At 37.3% G+C, this 20,283-nt stretch overlaps 1 long non-coding RNA gene across 2 annotated transcripts in view; it reads right to left on the reverse strand.

Moving 5' to 3' along the window:
* The window catches only part of LOC147513421 (uncharacterized), a 51,022-nt gene extending 35,625 nt beyond the window's left edge, over positions 1 to 15,397 (reverse strand). Inside the window, exons 1-2 of one of the 2 annotated variants that reach the window (XR_015215448.1) lie at positions 15,185 to 15,397; positions 15,013 to 15,086 (exon numbers count right to left, since the gene is read on the reverse strand). This is a non-coding gene — a long non-coding RNA (uncharacterized LOC147513421). Of the gene's footprint in view, positions 1 to 14,262; positions 14,340 to 15,012; positions 15,087 to 15,184 lie in introns of those variants that run through there. The other variant, XR_015215451.1, reaches the window with a different exon arrangement.
* Positions 15,398 to 20,283: the final 4,886 nt, after the last annotated feature.

The following is a 20,283-nucleotide window of genomic DNA, read 5'->3' on the forward strand; positions in this document are numbered from 1 at the left end:
TACCCTTATGTTTTACGAGAATCACGAGGGGCACAAAGGGAAGAAAAGACCACAAAAAAGAAGATTACAAGGAAATATCGAGAGATACATTGAAGTCCATCATTCGTTTCAAAGTGAAAAAGAAGCTAGTGGAAAACAAGCATATCCAAAGACTAATCAAGGATATACCACCGAGCTTTAACCAAAAAAAAAAAAAGTTGAACAGAATGGATGGAAAAGCTAAGACAAAGGAAGAATTTTTCTCTGCGCAATACTGAAATTTGAAGAAATCTTCCAAAGAAAGAAGCAAAACCCTTAGTGTTTTCATAAACAACCTTAGAATCCTTTTTTTTCCTTTCCTTCATAAACCAATACCCAAGCCAAGTTACAACCCATGACTTATCACTACAAGTATGGTAGATGCGAAGTCTAGAATAGGTGAGAGGATGCTAAAGTGAAGGACCCGACACTTCATATGTGATTGACATTCTTTCCATGAGACTACTTTTATTCGATGTCTGTTTTTTCAAGGTAGTATGTGGGATGTTAGATGCATTATTCTTTTCCCCACATACATGAGGTAAAATAGTAGACCATCTTCTGAGAGATTTTTTTTTGAGAGTATGACCGGTGAGGATTGAAAGTCGAGATTATCTACCTATGGTAAACTAGGGATTCCGTTTCTTGGATAGGAGAGTATAGGAGATTGACTAAGTACACACATAAGCCTTGATTGAGAATTTTGTCAATTTTTACTATCTCCCATCATAATCTATGAGTCTTCGCAGCAATGTAGTTAGCAATGGAGACTGTCTATTAGAGTAAGCACTAAGTGGGTAAGGAATTTCTCTCTCTGAAAAATACTATCATTCTTGAACATGCTATTGATTGATTTTGTGGGTATATCACCTGAAAACCCTCACGAGACTATAACTCGTCCTTTTTGGGGAACTTAAAGGTTTAAAGCCTTGTTGCATATGGTAAATGCAATCGCGATGCCTGCGAAAATAAGTTAGGATTTTATTTTTGTTATTAGAATGTGATTTTGATCACTTATCTATTTTTATCTTATTTGCTAAGAGACTAGCAAAAGGCTAGTTGGGAGTTGTGATAAATGCTCAAAAAGTGCAATTTAACCCTCGATTATGCCTCTTCTTTAGCCATCTTAGTGGACTAATAGTGTTTGTAAGTTATGTTTTAAGATTCTACAGGTGAAAAAGAGATTTTTGTAGAATATTAGAGAAAAAAGGATAAAATGGAGCAATTCGGAGCATTAAAGATCACATGGGAAGCCCGTGGACAATCATGGAGAAGGCTAAGAAATTGAAGCTATTAAAGATGCAACTTGGACCTATTTTAAAGCCTATTTGGAAGCCCAAGGCAAAAGGACTCGTTGCTTGGACCAAAACCCGCAAAAGAGGAAAGAAAAATAAACCAAAGGTGGAAAAATAGAGTCTCGCGTTTGAGACGCGACTATCGTGCGTCCAGACGCGACCCATGCATTTGGAACGCATGAATCGAGCGTCCAGACGCATTGATTAAGTTTGGAACGCATGAATTGATACTGTAGCCAATTCCTTCTCAGTTTTGGAGACGAAGTTGGACTCTGAAAGAAGTCTATTTGTATTAGGAAGCAAATGACGGTTTGGAATGCTTCTAGAGCTCATTGTAACCCCTATAAATAGAGGACCTAAGTGCCTCATGTAATTTGCCAATTCACTTATATTTATTGTCTCCTTAACTTGGTGGCGAGAGAGATTAATAATAAAATATCGGTTTTAACTAGTTTGAGTCTTAATAAATACTCTTCTTCTTCTTCGTGTTCTTTCTTCTTTATGGAAGGCTAATCTTCTCCTTAAAGGGAGGAGATTAAGCCGGTGCTTAAGGTTTAATGATTCTTCTGGTTCATGGTGTTTTTCAATCAGGTTAGTTTTTTTATGTTTTTAGTTATTAGTTTCATTGCCCACACCAGGGGATGGAAGTATAGAATAGGGTTTATGTTTTGCAATATTAATATCATGCTAGTGTTCTTTACTTTTCTTCTAGTAGTATAGTTCTTTAGAGTTAGGGAAATATTCTTTGTGTTGCCTTAGAAGGGGTAGCTCAGGGAGTGGCTGCCTAGGGGAAGTATTCTTTGTGTTTGCCTTAAGGGGTGATTCATTGAATGGCCGCTCTTTTAGGAAGTACTCCTTGATGTTGCTCTTGGTAATACATTGAATGGCTGCCCGAGCTTACTTAAAAGGAAAGAAGATATTAATAGCATAAACATAGGAACAACCTTAAGTAGAGTTAATTGTTAACAATGTTTCGTCCAAGAGGGCATCGGCACTTGCTCGATTGCCTAATTGTAGTCTACTTGTAAGAACAACCATGAAGCAGAAGGTCATAGATTAAAAGTATTGGTGGATTCTAATCTCTTGAATAAATTCCCAATAGTTTAGTTAATTTAGTTTAGTTTAGCATTATAATCTAAAATTCTATAATCATAGTTTTTAATCCCTTAAACCCCTTTCCAGTCCTGTCCTTCACCTAACATACACTTAAAAGTGGAACGATATCCTACTCATCCTTTACTTATTGAGGGATAATTAGGTTTTGATATGCTTTTATTTGTTCAACGACCATCATCTATCTACATCACCCATACACCATCTACACACAAAAAGAGGCCATTTGACACTGCCTATTTTTGTACTAGTCATCCTTTTACGGTATTCACTGGGATGGCCCGGTACAAAAGGCGGTGTCAAATGGCCTCTTTTTATATGATGATGATATGATGAAGATAATGAGAAGAAACAAATAAATATCAAAACCTAATTATCCCCTCAATAAGTAAATGATGAAAGTGGGTATCGCTCCACTTTTTTATGTATGTTATGTGAAGGACGGGACCTGAAAAGGGGTTTAAGGGATTAAAAACTATGATTATGTAGATTTAGATTCTAATGCTAAACTAAACTAAATTAACTAAACTATTGGGAATTTATTCAAGAGATTAGAATCCACCAATACTTTTAATCTATGACTTCTTCTCCTTCATGGTTATTCTTACAAGTAGACTACAATTAATCGGCAAGATCGCAAGTGCCGATGCCTCTTGACGGGGAAAACATCGTTAACAATTAAGTCTACTTAAGGTTGTTCCTATGTTTATGCTATTAACATCTTCTTTCCTTTTTATGTAAGCTTCGGGCAGCCATTCAATGTATTACCAAGAGCAATATCAAGGAGTACTTCCTAATAGGGCGGCCATTCAATGAATCACCACTTAAGGCAAACACTAAGATTACTTCCCCTAGGTAGTTAAAACCGATCTTTTATTATTAATCTCTCTCTGCCTCAAGTTCTGGAGACAAGAATATAAGTGAATTGGCCAATTACATGAGGCACTTAGGTTCTCTATTTATAGGGGTTACAATGAGCTCTAGAAGCATTCCAAACCGTCATTTGTTTCCTAATACAAATAGACTTCTTTTAGAGTCCAACTTCGTCTCCAAAACTGAGAATGAATTGGCTACAATGTCGATTCATGCGTCTGGACGCACTATTCATGCATCCCAGACTTAATCAATGCGTCTGGACGCTCGATCCATGCGTCCCAAACGCATGGATCGCGTCTAGATGCACGATAGTCGCGTCTCAAACACGAGACTCTATTTTTCCACCTTTGGTCTATTTTTCTTTCCTCTTTTGCGGGTTTTGGTCCAAGAAATGAATCCTTTTGCCTTGGGCTTCCAAATAGGCTTTAAAATAGGTTTAAGTTGCATCTTTAATAGCTTCAATTCCTTGGCCTTCTCCATGATTGTCCACGGGCTTCCCGTGTGATCCTTAATGCTCCGAATTGCTCCATTTTATCCCCTTTTCTCTAATATTCTACAAAACTCTCTTTCTCACCTGTAGAATCTTAAAACATAACTTACAAATACTATTAGTCCACTAAGATGGCTAAACAAGAGGCATAATTGAGGGTTAAATTGCACTTTTTGAGCACTTATCACATCTCCCAACTAGCCTTTTGCTAGTCTCTTAGCAAATAAGATAAAAATAGATAAGTGATCAAAATCACATCCTAATAACAAAAATAAAATTCTAACTCACTTTCGCAGGCATTGCGATTACATTTACCATATGCAACAAGGCTTTAAACCTTTAAGTTCCCCAAAAAGGATGAGTTATAGTCTCGTGAGGGTTTTCAGGTGATATACCCACAAAATCAATCAATAGCATGTTCAAGAATGATAGTATTTTTCAGAGAGAGAAATTCCTTACCCACTTAGTGCTTACTCCAACAGATAGTATCTATTGCGAACTACATTGCTGCAAAGACTCATAGATTATGATGGGAGATAGTAAAAATTGACAAAATTCTCAATCAAGGCTTATGTGTGTACTTAGTCAATCTCCTATACTCTCCTATCCAAGAAACGGAATCCCTAGTTTACCATAAGTAGATAATCTCGACTTTCAATCCTCACCGGTCATACTCTCAGAAAAGAATCTCTCAGAAGATGGTGTACTATTTTACCTCATGTATGTGGGGAAAAGAATAATGCATATGAACATCCCACATACTACCTTGAAAAACAGACTTGAATAAAAGTAGTCTCATGGAAAGAATGTCAGGTCATATGAAGTGTCGGGTCCTTCACTTTAGCATCCTCTCACCTATTCTAGACTTCGTACCATATTGTAGTGATAAGTCATGGGTTGTAACTTGGCTTGGGTATTGGTTTATGAAGGAAAGGTAAAAAGGATTCTAAGGTTGTTTGTGAAAACACTAAGGGTTTTGCTTCTTTCTTTGGAAGATTTCTTCAAATTCTGTATTGCAGAGAAAATTCTTCCTTTCTCTTAGCTTTTCCATCCATTCTGTTCAACTTTTTTTTTTTTAGTTAAAGCTCAGTGGTATATCCTTGATTAGTACTGGATATGCTTGTTTTTCACTAGCTTCTTTCATTTTGAACAGAATGATGGACTTCATTGTATCTCTTTGATATTTCCTTGTAATCTTCCTTTTGTGGTCTTTCTTCCTCTTTGTGCCCCTTGTATTCTCAGAAACATATGGGTATGGCTGATAAAGATTTTGGCTATACTCCTTGTCTGGAATTGGGTGACGGGTAAAGGGTTTTATGAAAGAAAATGGCTTATTGTTGTAAGGCTCAAAGGGTTTAACATGATGGTCCTACTAGGTGGGATAAAGGCTGAATGGGTTCACTACTTGACTTATCAGTATGATACTCTGTTTCGAATAGACTACAAAACCTAATGGCTATCTTCCCAGTTGATGTTTTGCTTCTTTCTTTGGAAGATTTCTTCAAATTCTGTATTGCAGAGAAAATTCTTCCTTTCTCTTAGCTTTTCCATCCATTCTGTTCAACTTTTTTTTTTTTAGTTAAAGCTCAGTGGTATATCCTTGATTAGTACTGGATATGCTTGTTTTTCACTAGCTTCTTTCATTTTGAACAGAATGATGGACTTCATTGTATCTCTTTGATATTTCCTTGTAATCTTCCTTTTGTGGTCTTTCTTCCTCTTTGTGCCCCTTGTATTCTCAGAAACATATGGGTATGGCTGATAAAGATTTTGGCTATACTCCTTGTCTGGAATTGGGTGACGGGTAAAGGGTTTTATGAAAGAAAATGGCTTATTGTAAGGCTCAAAAGGGTTTAACATGATGGTCCTACTAGGTGGGATAAAGGCTGAATGGGTTCACTACTTGACTTATCAGTATGATACTCTGTTTCGAATAGACTACAAAACCTAATGGCTATCTTCCCAGTTGATGTCACTTCGTGATTAACCAAATCAACGAATAATGAGACTATATTACAACGACATAAAAAACTGAAATATGTTGAGACACTAAGACTCGGATTTTTTGTAAGAACTCTCCAAAGAATGGGTATAAAGCTCAAGTCTTATGGGTTAAGTCTAAAAATTCTACTTCCAGTTTACTACGGGTTTAAATCTCTCTTCTAGCAAAAGTACACAAAACTGACCAAGTATTATGGTGGTGCCTTGATAAAGGATTCTATCAACAAGAACTATGTCCGAGCATAATAAATAGTCTAAGCAGTAATGAAATCAATAATATCAACTATCTATCAAACTCAACACTAAGCAGTATAGAATATATATCCCGGACTCATCATTAAAATTCATTTTTTTTCTCATCTTCTTGATATAGAAACCAAAAATATTTTTGTTTTTGAAAACTAATTTTTGAAATTCATTTCTCAAGTACACCCTCCCCTACTTATGCATGCATTGACCTCAATGTATAAAGAAGTAAATGAAATGGATGAGAAAAAGGTAGGATATTACCATTGATGCCGAATATCAGAATTAGTTCAAGAAACAAAATTTTAGGTCTTTTTACGTCAGATCCCCAAGACATAATGTGAGTCTTTTAAAGTCAGATCCTCAAGACTTTTGAGTCCTTTATAGTAAGATCCTCATGACTAGTACTCCCACCCACTAGGTTCCACTTTGTAGGAATTCTTCTGATCTCTCTCAGCATGTGATTGACAAAAGTATACCTTGTACCAACAATTTTCTCTTAATGGCTGTAATCCAGGACAAGTTTTAGAATGGCAATTCTTATAGCAACCTAGCTTACGCACTCTCCTCTTATGTGCAAATGGACTTTTACCGAACCCTACACGAGTCATAGAAATAATCTTCCTTTGAAGGTCAACAGGGAGTAAATCCCATAAACTAACAGGTGGGGAATACTTAGGTTTCCATCTCAAAACTGATCTTTTGACAACATGCTTACTTCCTGTAGACATTTTAAACGATCTACTAGAATTCCTTCCAGTGATATCCCTTCCTTTACCATGAAGTGACACTTTTCCCAGGTTTAGAACTAACTTGGTATCGCAACAACGTTTAAGGACTAAGGAGATGATCGAGACAATCCTCAAAAGGACATGTGAATGTCTTCTCTTGGTCCTTAGGGTGAATATGGATCCGAAAGTATCCCTCGAAAGTAACCATCAAAGCGGTAGTAAGCTTGTCCAAATAATCTTTCTAATATCGATCGATGAAAGGCAATGGAAAATGATCTTTCCTCGATCGCTATTCAACTTCCCCTGTAATCGATGCAAACTCTCCATCCAAATTAATCACGGTTGGAATCAACTCATTGTTCTCATTCTCGATTCGTGGGTTCCAACTTCTTCGCACAACTTGAACCGACTAACCCATCGATTATCGAAATAGGGTAGATAATGTCGGCGTCAAGGAGTTTGACAACCTCTTGCTTAGAAGTCTTGGAATCCTCTTCTAGATGAATCCTATGTTGAACTATCATAGGGCTGATCCCTTTGATATCATCAATTGTCCAACCTATAGCTGACTTGTGTTCCTTTAAAAGTGCTACTAACCTGGATTCCTGCTCCTCAGTCAAATATGATGAAATGACTACTGGGTAGGTTCCCAAATCTCCCAAGAAAACATACTTGAGTGTAGACGGCAAAGGCTTCAATTCTAGCTTAGGTGGCTCCTTCTTAAGCTCTTTATATGGTCCATCAGGCATTGCCTCAACACTAAGTTCCTCACAAATGCGAAGTGCATCCGAGCTTTCAACAACTTCGTCGGCAGGGATATGAATGAGTCGATAATCTGTGCTAACGCTTCAATCATACAAACCTGGTTCACGCACACACCTCCCCGTGGTTTGCTGCGTATGGAAGATATTGGTTTCGACTCTCATATTACCAAAGGATAACGCCATATTACCGGTTCGGCCGGTTGATGAGTGCATTTCGCGTGGCCAATAATGGTCTGCCTAGAATGATTGGTATCTGCCTACCAAATGTAGGTTACGTGGTCGAAAGTACTATGAAATCAACCTGGGATAATAGAAATCTTCGATCTTGACTATGATGTCTTCAATGATTCCTCTAGGTATCTTCAGCGATCTATCGCTTACCGTAAAGTAACATTAGTCGGTTTTAGATCCTTCAAGCCCAACTTCGTAGGCGAAATATGGTAGAAGATTCACACCGGCACCCAAATCTAATAAAGCTTGTTCCTCCAAAGAATCTCCAATTAAATGTAGCAGTTGGACTTCGGGATCTTTCGGTTTCAACAACCGATAGATTTTGTAGGTACGATGAACATCATTGAGCGATAAAAGCTTCTTTCGGAATGTTGGTCTTCTTCTTCACTAGATCTTTCAGGAACTTGGCATACGAGGGAACTTGCTTGATGACGGTCAGAAATGGGATATTAATATGCAAATTCTGAAATACATCGCAAATCTCCTTGTACTGGTCATTCTTTCTGGTATTCACTAGTTTCGAAGGAAACGGTGCTGGCGGATTCTTCAATATCGGTTCTCTTCTTTCGGTTTCGGTTGGCTTCGTAACAAATAGTGGAGTGACAGGTGGAGTCACTCGTGATGACTTCTTCTTACTTACTTCCACGGTAGTTCCTTCAACTTCTTTTACCAACGGTTTCTTGATGGGTGGCACAACACTAGATATATCCGGAATGTTAGAACCGGGTGGGATGGTGGGGACATAAGTTACCTTAGGCTCCATGAATCTTTTGGTTCATAAACAATCACATTATCAACTTTCTTGCCCGACCTCCAGTGGTGATGAAATTAACTTGGGCATTCGGACCGAGTAATCTCCGGTTATCCACTGCGGGACACCTCTTCCTTTTCGGTTTGGCTCCGGCTAGCTTGGTAATGCTCCTTTTGATCTCTCTGTCAAGGCGGCAGCGATTTTCCCTATCTGGCCTTGAATGACACTAAAGTTATTCTCCAACTTCTGGGTTCTTTGATTTGTCTGTTTCAGCTCATTGACAATGGTGGTGATAGCATCTTCCAGATGTGGGGTAACTGCTTTGCTCGACTGAGGCATAAGGGCAATATATCCACTCATAAGATCTGGTACTAACTCTCTGTTTGTGTTGGCTTAGTATTGTTGGTTCTGGTATGACTGTTGATTTCTGTATGGTTGCTGGCGGTTTTGGAATTGATACTGGTTATTCTGGAACTAATTTGACTGATTCTGAAATCCTGGAGGAAAATTCCTCTAATTTGTATTTTGTGGCTTCCAATAATTCTGTCCCTGATTGAACTGGTTATTTCTTCCTAAAGAGTTGATACTACATGCCTCTGCATTAGTATCCGAGATAATCTGAACACTCTTGATGGTGTGGCCTTCATCGAAACATAGCTCACAAATGGTATAACAAGGTTTGGATGGTCGAGGTTTAGCTTGGAAATTGTTTGGTTTTGGAGGATTCATGGAGAACCCGATCAAACTTCTTGTTCAGATTTTCAAGTCCTGTTGATAGGCTTGCCATAATTGATAGCATTGCTTGATTTGGGTCTTCTTGAATTTGGTTGCCAAATTTCTTCGGCACCCCCTCCACTCTAGCTACGTCCTCGTTGCTAGTACTCCATTGTTGAGTGTCTTCACTAAATTCTCGAGAAAGTTGTAGGCTTCCTCTCCATCCAACGATGTAAACTTACCTTGATGCATTGATCAGATCATCCGCTTGTTCATAGTAGAAAGTCCTCGAAGAAAAATGAGCGGTGTGCTCTTATCATAACCATGATGTGGACATGAGACTAGCAGATTATTGAATTTCTCCCAGCTTTGATGATATTCTTCAGTCACCTTCCCTTTGAAATTGCTGATGGCTTGCTGCATGACATCTGTCTTCTGGGGTGGGTAGAACTTGTTCATAAACTTTGTTCTCAACTTCTCCCAGTTGTTGATTGAATTGATCGGCTGTGCAGTTAACCATTCGGATGCTTTACCTTCGAGGGAGAGTGGAAAAAGAATTAACTTGATACTCTCATCCCTGATATTCTGGTTCTTGAAAGTTCTGAGGACTGATAGAAATTTGTTCATGTGAACATAAGGTTGAACATTATCTAAACCATTGAACTCTGGAAGCATAGAGATTACTGATGCTCTAAGTTCAAACTGATTAGCTTTTGTCTCTGGAAAAACAATACTGCTGGGTGGGTCTCCAATGATTGGGGAATAGAAATCGCTCAACTTCTTTCCTCTTGTTGTTGCTTGGGTGGGATAGGATAGCTTCGGGATTATTGTTGTCCAAAACACTTCCATCATTGCGTGCGACCATTGTATCAATCTCGTCTAGTATTCTTGTGAGTCGGTTGTTAAACCTTGTCCACTGTTGTGTTCTTACCGGACGATGATATGGACGACGGGGCATACACTAGAAAATGCTATGTGAAAATGACGAAAAAACTATCCTACAATGCTTGAATAATATGCAACTATTCTAAATTATACTAAAATGTAAAACTACTTTCCTTCAACTAGGGTTGGGCTTTGCAGCTAGTATCTCGCCGTTGTCTAAAAGTCATCTCTTCTAGGTTTATGGTGAATCACTTGGATTGCTTAAGTACCACTGCCTACGAGACGATAGTCCGTTTGTCAAGATTCGACAAAAACACTAGAGTTTGATGTTTAATTTGTGTTGGCTTACAACTTCAATTGTTGAAAAGGTCATAAATGCAATTATACTAGAAAGCAATAAAACTAAACTATGATGCAACTATACTAAGAAAGCAATAAAAAGAATGAAGATTCGACTAACCTGGATGGTAGATCTTGTCTTCGAGATGTCCTTCAAGCTTCTCTCATTCTTAAAAGGATGGATGATGCGGCTAAAAATTACCTCAAGATCCAAACTTCTAATCTTGAAAGAAAATGTTAAACATAAACAACTTAAAAACAAGGCATTTGACATTGATTTGCCTCTTTTTTGTGTGTAGATGGTGTATGGGTGATGTAGATAGATGATGGTCGTTGAACAAATAGAAGCGTATCAAAACCTAATTATCCCTCAATAACTAAAGGATGAGTAGGGTATCGTTCCACTTTTAAGTGTATGTCATGTGAAGGGCGAGAATGGAAAGGGGGTTTAAGGGATTAAAAACTATGATTATAGAGATTTAGATTCTAATGCTAAACTAAACTAAATTAACTAAATTATTGGGAATTTATAAGAGAGGAAATTCAAGAGATTAGAATCCACCAATACTTTTAATCTATGACCTTCTGCTTCATGGTTATTCTTACAAGTAGACTACAATTAGGCAATCGAGCAAGTGCCGATGCCCTCTTGAACGAAACATCATTAACAATTAACTCTACTTAAGGTTGTTCCTATGTTTATGCTATTAATATCTTCTTTCCTTTTATGTAAGCTCGGGCAGCCATTCAATGTATTACCAAGAGCAACATCAAGGAGTACTTCCTAATAGGGCGGCCATTCAATGAATCACCACTTAAGGCAAACACAAAGAATACTTCCCCTAGGCAGCCACTCCCTGAGCTACCCCTTCTAAGGCAACACAAAGAATACTTCCCTAACTCTAAAGAACTATACTACTAGAAGAAAAGTAAAGAACACTAGCATGATATTAATATTGCAAAACATAAACCCTATTCTATACTTTCATCCCCTGGTGTGGGCAATGAAACTAATAACTAAAAACATAAAGAACTAACCTGATTGAAGAACACCATGAACCAGAAGAATCATTAAACCTTAAGCACCGGCTTCATCTCTTCCCTTGAAGGAGAAGATTAGCCTTCCATAAAGAAGGAAGAACGAGAAGAAGAAGAGTTGAAGAACATAAGACTAGAAAGACTAATTTATTAAGACTCAGTTAGTTAAAACCGATCTTTTATTATTAATCTCTCTCTGCCTCGAGTTCTGGAGACAAGAATATAAGTGAATTTGCCCATTACATGAGGCACTTAGGTCCTCTATTTATAGGGGTTACAATGATCTCTAGAAGCATTCCAAACCGTCATTTGTTTCCTAATACAAATAGACTTCTTTCAGAGTCCAACTTCGTCTCCAAAACTGAGAATGAATTGGCTACAGTGTCGATTCATGCGTTTGGACGCACTATTCATGCGTCCCAGACTTAATCAATGCGTCTAGACGCTCGATCCATGCGTCCCAAACGCATGGGTCGCGTATGGACGCACGATAGTCGCGTCTCAAATGCGAGACTCTATTTTTCCACCTTTGGTCTATTTTTCTTTCCTCTTTTGCGGGTTTTGGTCCAAGAAACAAATCCTTTTGCCTTGGTATTCCAAATAGGCTTTAAAATAGGTCCAAGTCGCATTTTTAATAGCTTCAATTCCTTGGCCTTCTCCATGATTGTCCACGGGCTTCCCGTGTGATCCTTAATGCTCCGTATTGCTCCATTTTATCCCTTTTTCTCTAATATTCTACAAAACTCTCTTTCTCACCTGTAGAATCTTAAAACATAACTTACAAACACTATTAGTCCACTAAGATGGCTAAAAGTATTGCAATTGAATATAATGCTAGAATAGAGTTTTATTTATTGTAATTGAATATTATACTATTATTGTCACGCCCCGAGACCCCACACACACATCCCGAGGACGATGAGTGAATCTCGAGGCTGACCACCCCAATTCTAACGAAATTTTGGCAGAGTTTCCTTTGTTTAATCGACATTTCATATACAAAAAACCTGTCATAAAACCTGTCATAACCCCTGGACATCCCATAATTCATCCTTCCAACCATATATATATCCAACAACCATATATACTACTCTTAACTTTAGCTACTACAGGGATATGACGGTATATCTACAAAACAATGAGAACCGTTGCCACATACATCTATTATTACATCAAAATGACCTAGCTCTCTATATATACAACAAAAGAAACTAGTCTCTCTCTATACAACCAAAAGAAAAGAGCTATGCTCTCTATATACAACAAAAGAATAAACTAGACTATCCCTATACAACCCAAAATATGAACTTGACTCTGTCCCTCGTCAAGCATAAGGGAATCCTCCCAAATCCCCATAACCATCATCACTAGGGTTAGGAAAAGCCTCCTCCGCAACTAGCTCGTCTGAAATGTTAAGTAAGATGAGCAACAACTATGCCCAGTAGAAACGCACATAACCAATAAATAGTTTACTTATAGAAAACATTTAAAACATGCAGGGTTTCCATAAAAATATTCAAATATCGTGACTATATACATACATCACTAACTAGCAGAAATCATTTCGACATGCTTCGTTAATATTCAAAATATAGTTTTCACAATCATCATACAACTATTGTGACCGCTGCATCCTATTAGAATGGTGAGGGTAAGTGGTGGTACTTTTCGGCCCGATCCGCGGGCAAATCTCGGTTTAGTACTTTCCGGTGTGAACCATGCAATCATTGTTTTCCGATTTTACCGGCAGGGAGAGCTGAAATGCCGTTGTTGTGTTAAATACATACAAAATCCCAAAGCTTTTAGGGCTCGGGTGAGCCACTCAGACCGACCCCCATGCGGGCTGTCACCTAACTTACGGTGGTCAACCGTTCGGCGACTGCCTGACGCTTAGGATCCTCGACACATCCGAGTGGACTAAACTCTCACTCCTCGGCGTCTAAACCTCATCGAGGTAGCATGTAACCTCACACAAGCTAATCACCATACAGCGTGACACGTACAAACATAGTTATCTATAAAAGAAGAAAAGGAATTCCCGGACTACATCCTGTGATGCATCCCTTTAAAGGTGGCCCACCACCTCGAAAGGTGTACACCACAGTTGGAATCCTAGAGCGAACTGCCGTCTCCAGAATTTCGACAACAGTTCTTTCTTTATAGGAATTCACAATTCCTTTTCTAAATCCCCTCGTGATAAGCATAGTAATATCTATATATATATACTCGTATTACCGGTTATTTCCAAATACTATAGATACATATTTAGTTTTCCTTTTAAACTGTTGATTCTGTAGGTGTGAGTTCCTGGATTTCCCACCATCAAGTAAAAGCAACCTATGACTCCCAACCGGGCCAGTCATAGTAAATAACAACCGATGATTCCCAAACGGCGAATCATCGTAAATAACACAACCATCCCGGGAACAATCCAGAACCTCACACCTAGTTACAAATAACCGGGTAATCCTTACCCACATTACAAAATCCATCTCTCTGTCTCCTTACTGAGACAAGAGACGAGAACCCTTCCCAAAACCAGTTTTGCTCTTTTAACAAAGAAAATAAATCCCCGCTACCTCGATTTCGCAAACTCATTTTTCACACAAAAGCTATCCGTATTTAGTTTATATCGCGGAAAAATACAAATGCAAAACATGAATACCATATATACATGCATGGTTGATACGCAAAATATCTCTTAACCATTTAAACAAATCAAATCATGCATGGAAATAAGCATGCTATATATTGGTATGTAGGTTCCTACCTTAGCAAGCTCCGTTCTCCTCAAGCCCACTTAACCGAATCGATCCCGCTTAACTGAATCCACTCTTATTTGTCTCCTATAACATCATATACACGTAGGTTATTAGAATTTATCGAACGAACGAGGACTTCTTATCTAACGTAAGTCGAGAAGAAATCTCGTCGCTACGAATTTGGTTGCAGGTATCTTTTCCTATAACTACGGTCAACCGCGCTACAAGCCATTTCTGGCACTGATACTCTGACAGTCTCCGCGGCCTTTATGTCAATACCACTCCTATCAATTCCACTAACGATTAAGATTTTTTCCAACTCCAACTACAAACAAATTCCACTCTTCAATTCACCTTAAATCTAGAAATAATTACAGGGGTGTTCCTTATCAATCGTTCATCAATCGACCTAATCCTAAACAAGTATATAACTAACATAAGCTTTTCTAAAATAGAGTGAATATATATAATTCTTACCAAGTCGAGAAAACGACTCCTAGCTAGTTTGCTCCCACCGATATCGCTCAACTCAATCTTCTCCAAACAAGCTACTGCCGACATTCAACAACCAATTTCAATTTTTTTTTTCTCAATACATCACAATCCCATCCAAATTTCAATACTCTCCAACCATAATAACTTCATCAATGAATGGGTGCGAATTTACTCTAATACATATAAACTTAGAATCATTGCTTTTTAAAATTCCTAGGTATATAAAACAAAGTATAGAACTAGAGAATATAAAAGTCTCTTACCAAATCAGTAAGAATTCTTCATTTAGCTTTCTTCTCGGCTGATTTCGTTAAGCCATTACCTCTCCAAATAGCTACTGTCGAATTATACAACCACCCCATTCAAATATCTTCAGTAACACATCAAATCCATTGAAATGAGTTTAAACTATTTGTTTGAAACAAAATTACTCACCTTTTGCGGAAAACACGATGCAATTCAAATAAATTTTTGAATCTCCACACTCGCGTTTACTGTTGTTAAGGATTAGGTGTTCGAATTGAGGTTTTTAATCACTGAAATTGGGTGAATTTGGGTTTCTCTCTCCTAGGGTTTAAGAGGTGGGCAAAATTGAGAGAAATTTGGTGCGATTTTTTATTTAGGGAATTTTTGGTTTCGTGCGTTTTTTGTTTGGTGCGATACAAGATTTTTTTTTTTTTTTTTTTTTTTTTTTTTTTTAAGTGTTAAGTCCCAAGCCCAATATGACCAAATTAGGCTTAAGGTCCTAATTAACTTCTAACCACTAACTTATTTGACGTCGTGTCGTAATTATTTTTCAGGCCCATCCCGCTAAATTTAATCTCTTATATTCTATCTCACCGCAGGCTATAACGATGACCCACTCATGCGTGTAAGTTGTTAACTCGTACCCGCTTCGAACGCAGAAAGCCGCTAACCGACATTTTGTCCAATTTTCGCATATGGGTCTCTTACCTAACGTGACTTATGAGTCGGAGTTAAGTTTCATTAAGTTACGTACGTTTGAAATATAAACCCGATGACCAATTTACATAAACGACCCTAGATTTGATATGAAATTTACAAAAATACCCTTAACGAGAATTTGAGTCTTTGCAATTATTCTCTACTTTTCTTCTAATTGTGTAGTGTTTTAGAGTAAGGGAAGTATTCCTTGTGTTTGCCTTAGATGGTGATTCATTGAATAGCTGCCCAAACTCACATAAAAGGAAAGAAGATACTAGTAACATGAACATAAGAACAACCTTAAGTAGAGTTAATTGTTTAATGATGTTTCACCCAAAAAGGCATCGGCACTCGCTCGATTGCCCGATTGTAGTCTACTTGGAGAACAACATGAAGCAAAAAGTCATTGAATCAAAAGTATTGGTGGATTTGAATCTCTTGAATCTATCTCTCTCATATTTTCTCCTTATTTCCAATTCTTAGTTTTAGTATAAGTTTAGTTAGTTAGTTTAGTTTAGTTTAGCATTATAATCTACAATATCTATAATAATAGTTTTTAATCCCTTAAACCCCCTTTCCAGTCCTGTCCTTCATATAAACATACACTTAAAAGTATAACGATACCCTACTAATCATTTACTTATTGAGGGATAATTAGGTTTTGATACGCTTCTTTTTGTTAAACCACCACCATCAATCTACATCATCCATATACCACATCTCACACACAAAAGAGGCGAGGTCAAATGGCGCCACTGCCGTTTTAAGTTGTTTATGTTTAACATTTTCTTTCAAGATTAGAAGTTTGGATCTTGAGGTAATTTTTAGCCGCATCATCCATCCTTTTAAGAAAGCGAGAAGCTTGAAGGACATCTCGTTTTTTTTTTTTTTGTTTTTTTTTTTTTTATTTTATTTTTATTTTATTTTTAGAAGAAGAAGAGTCGAAGAACATAAGACTAGAAAGACTAATTTATTAAGACTCAGCTAGTTAAAACCGATCTTTTATTATTAATCTCTTTCTGCCTCAAGTTCTGGAGACAAGAATATAAGTGAATTGGCAAATTACATGAGGCACTTAGGTCCTCTATTTATAGGGGTTACAATGAGCTCTAGAAGCATTCCAAACCGTCATTTGTTTCCTAATACAAATAGACTTCTTTCAGAGTCCAACTTCGCCTCCAAACCGAGAAGGAATTGGCATAAGATTAATGATTCATGCGTCTGGACGCACTATTCATGCATCCCAGACTTAATCAATGCGTCTGGACGCTCGATTCATGCATTCCAAACACATAGGTCGCATCTGGACGCACGATAGTTGTGTCTCAAACGCGAGACTCTATTTTTCCACCTTTGGCCTATTTTTCTTTCCTCTTTTGCGGGTTTTGGTCCAAGCAACGAGTCCTTTGGCCTTGGGCTTCCAAATATGCTTTAAAATAGGTCCAAGTCGCATCTTTAATAGCTTCAATTCCTTGGCCTTCTCCATGATTGTCCACGGGCTTCCCATGTGATCCTTAATGCTCCGAATTGCTCCATTTTATCCCTTTTTCTCTAATATTCCACAAAACTCACTTTTTCTCCTGTAGAATCATAAAACATAACTTACAAACACTATTAGTCCACTACGATGGCTAAACAAGAGGCATAATCGAGGGTTAAATTGCACTTTTTGAGCACTTATCACAACTCCCAACTAGCCTTTTGCTAGTCTCTTAGCAAATAAGATAAAAAATAGATAAGTGATCAAAATCACATCCTAATAACAAAAATAAAATCCTAATTCACTTTTCGCCGGGCATCGCGATTGCATTTACCATATACAACAAGGCTTTAAACCTTTAAGTTCCCCAAAAGGGCGAAGTTATAGTCTCGTGAGGGTTTTCAATTGATATACCCACAAAATCAATCAATAGCATGTTCAAGAATGATAGTATTTTTCAGAGAGAAAATTCCTTACCCACTTAGTGCTTACTCGATAGACAGTCTCCATTGCTAACTACATTCTTTGCCAAAGACTCATAGATTATGATGGGAGATAGTAAAAATTGACAAAATTGTCAATCAAGGTTTATGTGTGTACTTAGTCAATCTCCTATACTCTCCTATCCAAGAAACGGAATCCCTAGTTTACCATAGGTAGATAATCTCGACTTTCAATCTTCACCGGTCATACTCTCAGAAAAAAAATCTCTCAGAAGATGGTCTACTATTTTACCTCATGTATGTGGGGAAAAGAATAATGCATACGAACATCCCACATACTATCTTGAAAAACAGACTTCTGAATAAAAGTAGTCTCATGGAAAGAATGTCAATCACATATGAAGTGTCGGGTCCTTCACTTTAGCATCCTCTCACCTATTCTAGACTTCGTACCATACTGTAGTGATAAGTCATGGGTTGTAACTTGTCTCCAGAACTTGAGGCAGAGAGAGATTAATAATAAAAGATCGGTTTTAACTAGCTGAGTCTTAATAAATTAGTCTTTCTAGTCTTATGTTCTTCGACTCTTCTTCTTCTTGTTCTTCGTGTTCTTCCTTCTATATGGAAGGCTAATCTTCTCCTTCAAGGGAGGAGAGATGAAGCCGATCTTAAGGTTTAATTATTCTTCTGGTTCATGATGTTCTTCAATCAGGTTAGTTCTTTATGTTTTTAGTTATTAGTTCCATTGCCCACACCAGGGGATGGAAGTATAGATTAAGGTTTTTATTTATTACAATTGAATATCATGCTAGTTTAGGGTTTTATTTATTGCAATTCAATATTTTCTAGTAACATGCTTTTATTTATTGCAATTGAATATAATGCTAGAATAGAGTTTTATTTATTGTAATTGAATATTATACTATTATTCTCTACTTTTCTTCTAATTGTGTAGTGTTTTAGAGTAAGGGAAGTATTCCTTGTGTTTGCCTTAGATGGTGATTCATTGAATAGGCTGCCAAGCTCACATAAAAGGAAAGAAGATACTAGTAACATGAACATAGGAACAACCTTAAGTAGAGTTAATTGTTTAATGATGTTTCACCCAAAAAGGCATCGGCACTTTCATTTCGATTGCCCATTTGTAGTCTACTTGGAGAACAACATGAAGCAAAAAGTCATTGAATCAAAAGCATTGGTGGATTTGAATCTCTTGAATCTATCTCTCTCATATTCTCTCCCTATTTCCAATTCTTAGCTTTAGTATAAGTTTAGTTAGTTTAGTTTAGTTTAGCATTAGAATCTACTATATCTATAATTATAGTTTTTAATCCCTCAAACCCCCTTTCCAGTCCTGTCCTTCATATAAATATACACTTAAAAGTGGAACGATACCCTACTAATCCTTTACTTATTGAGGGATAATTAGGTTTTGATACGCTTCTATTTGTTCAATGACCTTCATCTATCTACATCATCCATATACCACATCTCACACACAAAAAGAAGTTTGTCAAATGCCCCAACGGACTGATCCAAACGATCAGAATTCTAATTATAAATACAACTCTCCTTTTCCACTTTCACTCATCCCCTTCTCTCACTCTTCATAAATTCCTCTTCACAAATTCTCATTTTCTTGAACATAATGAATCCAATCAAGCGATGGGAAAAGGAGCAACGCGAATGGGCTATCATAGTATTCGTGATAACAGTGTTTATCATTGTTCTGCTGTCACTCATGCATAACATGATCCAGAACATCTAGATCTATGTAACCGACATCTCTCTTTCCGTCTGTCGTTTTGTATATTAGTATGGTGTGTTAAATAATTCTCACACATTTGTACGAGTTATGTATTAAATGGAGAAGTTTCGTATTAAATATTTGTGTATATTAGTTGTCTTTTCCTCTAAAAAAATAAAAATAAAAATAAAAACATAAATAAAACAAACCATAACAAAGAAAACACCATCCAAAACTCACCAAAATAATTAAATCGATACTCATGATGTTCAGAGAATATCGCACGCTATAAGGTACGCATAACACTTGTCACACATGCAGCTCGATTATTCTATCCATATTCTATTACTGAGGTATGATCATCATTTCTGAAATTACGTGTAAGTCTAACTACCCTGTGAAACTTTCCTCCGTATTTTCTAACATTGAAACATCTCATTAATTGTTTTTGGAAATCTGACATGACAAGACTTACTATGGATCCCCATTGTTGTTGTTCATAATCACATGGGTCATTAACTACACTTGGAATCTAGATTGGTACAGACGCACTGATTGGCTATAAATCTTTTCTTTTCAGCCATTCTCATTTCAAACAATTTTCACTATTCTTCCCTCCGTAATACTACCAAATGGATCAACCAAGAAAAATAATGCCTGAGAAAGACTACCTAAAAGTTTTTGAAGATGACCGGTTTTCTCTTTATTTTGACACCGAAATTGTACGTTGGGGATGGACGCCTCTTCTATATCATTCAGCAGCTGGTTATTCCCGAGAATTGGTTTTGATGTTCTACCAATTTATAGGACCTGAGAATGGAAAATTCTACTTCAATGCTTATGGACGATGATTGGAATTGACTAGGGAAATGATCTCCGACATACTTCAAATCCCAATGAATACCTAGGAGTTCCTTTT

The sequence above is a fragment of the Coptis chinensis genome, chromosome 3 (genome assembly GCF_015680905.1).
Source record: "Coptis chinensis isolate HL-2020 chromosome 3, ASM1568090v1, whole genome shotgun sequence".
NCBI classification, from domain to species: Eukaryota; Viridiplantae; Streptophyta; class Magnoliopsida; order Ranunculales; family Ranunculaceae; genus Coptis; species Coptis chinensis.